The following is a 7,531-nucleotide window of genomic DNA, read 5'->3' on the forward strand; positions in this document are numbered from 1 at the left end:
TATATATATATATATATATATTTTTTTTTTGTTATTTATGTTCATATTGATTGCTTTGTCAATAAACCAAGATAAACCCAGGTTTTTTTTTTTTTTTTTTTTAAATGCTTTTCCTTAGGCGTTAGAATATATATATATATATATATATATATATATATATTATTCTAACGCCTAAGGAAAAAGCATTTAAAAAAAAAACAAAAAAAACCTGGGTTTATCTTGGTTTATTGACAAAGCAATCAATATGAACATAAAATGGCAACTTCTCTCAAGCCATATTCCTAAATATTTATAAGCAGTTACTCTTTCAATGTGTAAACCATCAATTGTAAGAATAGACGGTACAGTAGTCATAGAACGTCTACATGTAAAAATAAGTTAATAAAATAATTAGTTTTATTTGCATTTAAAAATGTCTGTTTTAATAAACTGAAACTAAAAATTAAACTTTGCAGAAGTTATTTCCTTATTAAAATCGTTAATAAAAATAGAAAAAGAAGTGGTACCAGTAAAGAGCCTTGTGGGACACCCTTTTGATTGTTAACATTGATGAAGTATAGTTATCTACAGAAACACATTGAGTTCTATCTGATAAATAATTTTTAAACCACCCTAAGAACATATTACCGAGGCCTGTACTCTTTAGCCTCTGTATCAATAAAGCATGATCCACCAAATCAAACGCTTTTGTCAAATCGCTGAATAAAGCAGCACAATGCTGTCTCTTATCCAAGGTGGAAATTAAATCATTAGAAACTAGGGTAGCAGCCGTTATCGTACTATGGCCTGCTCTAAACCCTGAGTGAAATACATTTAAAATATTATGACTAACTAAGTATTCTTTTATTTGTTCACTTATCAAAGATTCAAATACTTTTGCTAGAACTGATAGTCTGGAAATAGGTCGATAATTATTCAAATCAGAGGAATCTCCTCCCTTTAATTGAGGCATAACCATAGCTTATTTCCAAGACGACAGAATAACATTAGTTGATAAACTCAAATTAAAAATAGTAGGTTCAGCAATAATGTCTGCTTTTAAAATAATGGATCAATTTTATCAGACCCAGCTGACTTCTTACAATCTAAATACTTCTGACTTCTGGAAATAATAATTAACAACATGAGTGGACAGTATAGGGGTAAAAGAAAATAAGTCTGTTTTATTAAATTCATCAGTGCCCTGTTCATCAATGTCCAATGAAGGATTCATGCTTATAATCGAACTGGCAGAGATAAAATATATATTAAATGTATCTGGTATGAAACAGCAAGCTTTTGAGGAATGTTTTTTGTTCATTTCTCAGTCATCATTGTATTGCATTGCATTGCATTATATGTTTTGCCCTGAAATATTATCTTACTAAGACATATCATTGGGAGATGCAGAGTGACAACTATATTATATACATTTTGTGTGCTGTCAGTAGTCTGCTATACTATTATAAATATCTATTTGATTTACATTACAAGCTATCATAATTTCATCTTACCTTTTTGGCTATATAAATAATATCTGCACCAAAATATTTCTGTCATGACAGCTCTCTGAGGGATTAGCATGCCAACGTACATGTCAATGTTAATGTGTTAGGTCTTGATGAAATATAGATCTGATACGCTGCTGCTGCAGCAGAGCAAGTACTGAGACTTGCTACTGCCAAGACATCCACAACATGATGCTGCGAGCATGTAAGAAATACTGCTGCTGCTCATAATAAATAACCCCCATAGCATACATGAATCACCCTGTAGCAGATACAGGTGGAGCTGGAGAAGGTTGAGGGTCTCTGAAGTGCAATGCAACTGCTACAGCAAACACTAGCCAAGTATTTAAATTTTGAGCAGTGAGCTCATTGGATACTGATACTAAAAGAACCAATCAGCTGCGCCATTTGATAATGAGGTCATTATGACATATATATATATATATATATATATATATATATATATATATATATATATATATATATATATATATATATATATATATAAAATCTAAGTTTGCGCCTCATATTCAGAAAGTGTTCTTTTATGTTTTGTCTAAAGGTTCAATACATTACAAATCATTAGATTTTTTACTGTTTTCGTATATAAGGCTTTGAAGAGTTAAACGTGATTTTGAGAAATGTAATGTTTTGATGAGTTTGAATGAGTTTCATATGTCTTATGTAACGGATGACCTTTCTCACCATTCCATGTGCAATTCCTTCCAGCCTGACAGCAAACACCCTCAGCAAGCCTTAAAGACAAAAAGAGAATGAAGAAAAATATTGAATAAAAATGAAATAAATAAATAAATACTGTATTGAGTTAAATATATTTATAATCAATGATTACTAACAAACTGGTAATGATTATGTTTTTTTTTTGTACAAATAACTCTGCCCTGCCAACATAAACAGCTCGCATCATGGTTTTGCAGTTCATCAGTTTATCAGTGAAAAGTTATTAATATTCATCACAGATCTGTCCTTGTATCTTTGATTACTGACAGGACCTGATGCATTCATTTTGTTTTTAAGCAACAAGTTATATATAGACAGTCTACAGACAGCTGTCATTCGTTCAGTTGTCAAACCACATATGTCTCCTCTGCAGCTCTGTGTTAAAGGTTATTATGACAAAAGGTATGATAATGATGGCTTACTATTAGTCTGCTAATAGTATTAAAAATTCATCAAGTACTGGGATGTTTGCCAAATCCACTTACACACATTATTTATGACACAAAATACAGTGTCATGTGACACACAGAATCCATTGCAGTCATTACCAGCCTTTTTGACTGCAAGGCCCAATGACTTTCTTCAAAGGCTCCATGACTTTCCCTGTTGCTTGTGATTTGTTGAGTTTGTTCAATTCTTGCATAACCTATTTAATTTTTACATGCAACATAGATGAGGTCATAGAAAGAAGTACATAAAAATAATTTGACCCTACAGCTCCAAACTCGGTCCTAGAGGGCCGGTGTCCTTTAGAGTTTAGCTCCAACCCTAATTAAACACACTTGAACCAGGTAATCAAGCTCTAACTAGACACACTAGAAACTTCCAGATAATGTTAAGGCCAGTTGGAGCTAAACTCTGCAGGGCACTGGCCCTCCAGGATCTAGTTTGGAGACCCCTGTCCTACAGAGTTGTTACTTTGCACATGCTTTTTGATCATTACAAATAAGATTATTTTCTCAGAATAGGAAATATGCTGTCTCTCGCATCACATACATTAGTTAACTATGTGGTCTTGAAGAGGATCCTTTTTTTTTTCTCATTTGGACTCGGTATTGACTCGGTCTCGACTAGTCCTGGTCTTGGACTTGACTTGGACTCGACAAAGCTGGACTTGACTACAGCTCTACTTTGACACCAAGCTTCGTTGCTATTACCTTTGAGGAATGAAATACTGTCTCTACATCTTTAAAGACTATCCGCAAGTGATCTTACAGGTGCGGATATATTTGTGCAGCTCAGCTATTTGACACTCCAGTGTATTCAGGAGATGTTGCTCTCCTTAATGACCTCCATTGAATGAGAAACGAAGGTGGAGTTTCAAACACACCCACCGATTGCGTAACCGCCATGGACCATTAGAAACTCAAAGGTGTTTAGGAGTCGAAATGAACTCCCCCAGAAAGTTTGCTTTGGTGAGCCGTTTCGAACTGCCAAAACGATCTTCGTTTTGGCCTGATTTTGTTCGAAATTACCTCATATCAGTTCGTTCTTCGATTTCGTTTGAAGTATGTAACTTTATAAAAGCCTTAATGGGTTTCTGAGGGCTGTTTGTCCTCACTCTGCTGCTCATGCTGTTCACTTCCCATTCCATCCACCACTTTCATTTTAATTGGTTTGTGAGAAGTAATTTGAAACAATACTCTTGCTGTTCTCACAATGTTATTAATGTCCTCCTCCGCACAGTTCACACACCTTATTTTTCAAACAAAGCATTTTATGTTATCCTCTTAAAAACTCTTCTTCCCCAGCAAGATGTAACAGGACCTTTATTTGTTAATTTTTGTCTTTAGAGTGAAATGATGTGAGATCAGAGCTAAATAATGCTACATGTTTACTAATCCAAACGGAAATCATTTACTAATGGGTCATTCAGTAAATGTAAGAGAAGTGAAAAAGACATTATTGTACAGATAATAATATAATTTGGCACTGATACCTCCATCACTTAAATCACATTTATTCCTGTCTTACAGTTTAAAGAAGTACAGATGCACTGTACATTGTCCTAAACTATTCCATCCTGAAACCTTCCTGAAACCAGCCAGAAGAATTAATTCTGAAGAGACATGAAACACATTCGAGAATTCAGACATATCAGTGAGAAATAAATAAAACTATTTAGAAATTGATAAATCAAAATGGTTAAACAGTCATTGATGAAACATTTGAACATAAGGCTAGATAAACTTATTTGATTAGAAAAATTTTAGATTTTTTTTTTTCAAATTAAGGCATTCAATTACTTGTTTACATTTTTTTTTTGTAAATTTAATAAGGGATAAAATGCAAAATATAATGTTCAATATTTCCATATGGATACTGTAGTAATATTTGATTATGATCAAATGCATCCCTATAGTAATGTCCATGTTGCAGCAAATATAAGTCTCCAGTCTTTATTTGTCTTTTTTTAAATCATCACATGCTCTTGTGTCAACATCCTGTTTTGTAACTGACAATGGAAGTACCACATCAGTTCCTTTGCATCAAGGTTTAATTTTTGGTTTAAATGATGCACAGCAGTATTTTTAATTGCAGTTATTTAAATATGTTTTGTCATCTTTCACTAAGCTTTGTTTGAATCCAACTTGTAATGAATGAGAAGTACTGCCCGATACATTTATTATACTGTTCTTAGTGAGAAAATACTGCTTACATTTAAACCATCTAACATTGTTTGCTGTAACATGATCTAATGTTTGTATAGTGGCAGGTGTTCCGGCTGTGTGAACCGTCTGAACTTTCATATTTCTCCCCTATAGGTGTAATTAAAGAGTTTAATACTGTATGCGACTGCTGTCCAATTAATCTGTAAAAGTCTATACTGTACTATACTTGTGCTCTTCAGTGTGTGTATGTGTTTGCAGCACATCTTTTACACCTCTTTAAAGTGCTAGTAGAGAAACATGTCAACTTTTTTGCATGGTTTTGCTTTTGTAGGTTTTTTCATCAGCATTTACTTAAACAGATAGGCAGCTGAAAGTTATTTATGTTTTTTAAGGAATACAATTTTAATTAAAATGTGAGTGCTTAATATTTTTTTAATATGTAGTAGCTGTTTTATAAGGCTAGTAGAGTGGTCTGAATTATGAATAGGCAGTGTGTCTTTTCAACAACACCCTTTCTCCTACCTAATTACATGGATTTAAGATACATATGATGCAGACTTGAATGAAGTCAAGCACAAGCCCAGAGTGGTCTAAATAGGATTATGTATGTCCAAAATTATTAAAAGTGACATGATGATTACATTAGGCATGATTATTAATAAAACTCTGCCTTTCAAAGCTATGTCCTCCAACACTGCTTAGAATAATGGTCAGTTGATGATCCAGATGATTTCTTTGTTTCAGGGTACACTAGAGTTGATTCTTTTTTGGATAAAGTGGTGGACATTGTGCAGGAGCTGAAGAGGGCTAACCCGAGCCTGGTGTATGGTGTGTATATAATAAAGCAGTAACATATTACAATATCATGGTCTCATTTTGTTAATATTAGCTAACATATAAAAAAAAAACAAAAAAAACAATGAACATCTGTATGGTTTTATTAGCAAACAAAACAAAGATTAATAAATAAATATTCCCCACATATTATTTCATTTTAGCTAATGCATTGAATTTGTAGTTCATTTATAAAACTGACGCAAGTCATTTACATGCAGTCTGCTAGCTATCACACCATTAACCACATGGCACAAGTTGATTGGTCTCTGTTGGCTCTACAGTCAATAAGATTGTTTGTTCAACATTTAAATATTATATTTCAGTGTTTGCTGTAAGCTGGTTCCTTTGAATCCCTCCACTTCCTCCAGCTCCACCTGTCTAGATATGTATCCTACTGGATTTATGCCAATTCACACAGCAGCAGTATATCTCTGATGCTCAAAGCAGGATGTCTGTGTATTGACTATAGCAAGAGCATACAGCTGGAGCAACAGCATAGCAGATCTAGTCTGCCGAGACCAAATACGTTAACATTGTCATATCCATTAACATGCTAAAACTTTACATTACTTAATTTTGACAAATGAGACCTTATTACAAAGTTTTAACCTTAAAGATGTATCTGGAGTTCACTCAGTGTGACTCAGTGAGACTTATTTTTCTATTAAAAAATGTAATCCATTATTCAACAGAAACACTTTGTGAGTAAGATGTGGTTAAAATAGTTTAAGGAACTAAACACTTTCGTGTTTTGTTTTTAGTATGTTCTTGAGAACCTGCTGCCCATCTACAGGGGCAAAGTTGTTCCATCCGCAAACATAATCAATCCCAATCAGTTTTAGGCTGAGTAAGTGTCCTTTTATGCTAGTCTGTGTCCTTTAATCTAAAGCCCTTTGTACTCCTAGCTCATGTGGTCCGATGATTCAATATTAGTATGCGTCAAGTGTGTCTCCTGTGACCATTTGTGATGGCTTCATCCAGAACAGTTGTTCATGCCAAATGCAAACAGAGTATCTAAGGGATGAAATCTGTGGTTGTGTCAAAGATACACATGCTTAGGACAAGGTTGCTGATGGCTCATGGTGTCCGGGCCTACACTCTAAAAATATCCGGGGTTATTTTTTTAACCCAAATGCTGGGTGGAGCCTTTTGGATAATTTTTTTGGGTAATTTTTTCAGTGTTTGGGTAGTTTTTGTGTTAACCAGCTCCTGGGTCAAACGTAACAATCCAGTGTTTGGGTTGTTTTGCAGCTCCTAGGTCAAATGTAACAACCCAGTGTTTGGGTAGTTTTTGTATTACTCAGATCCTGGGTCAGACTTAACCCAGCGGTTGAGTTATTTATCGCGGGATCTGCTTCTCTTCTGGAGAGAGCAGTTCTTCACCATCGAATTGACGCATTCGTCGGTAAAATACAGGTTTGTATACATTTTATTTTATCTATAAATTCATTACTGTGCTGAATATCATTCAATTTTATGCAGAGCAACATACAGGCGCGTTAAACGATGCTGTAAATGATAATTAAAGGAAAATAAAGGAAGTTAACATGCAAAACAGTGATTGTGTGGATTATTTTAGAAAAGTTTAGAGGATTTAAGTTAATCTGTAAACATTATTTAATGTATGAAGTAAAAAATAAGATAGTAATATAGTAAAAATTAATAAACTTTATCTGGGTTAAATCAACCCCTTTGCTGGGTTAAATAAACAACCTAATTTGCTGGATAAAATTAACCCAAGATGGGTTCTGTCCTATATTTACCCAGCCCTTGGGTTAATAACAACCCAAATTGGGTTGTTTTTAACCCAGTGTTTTTTAGAGGTCATGTTCTGATCTCACACATACTTTCCTG

Source organism: Cyprinus carpio, chromosome B9 (genome assembly GCF_018340385.1).
Source record: "Cyprinus carpio isolate SPL01 chromosome B9, ASM1834038v1, whole genome shotgun sequence".
Taxonomy (NCBI): domain Eukaryota; kingdom Metazoa; phylum Chordata; class Actinopteri; order Cypriniformes; family Cyprinidae; genus Cyprinus; species Cyprinus carpio.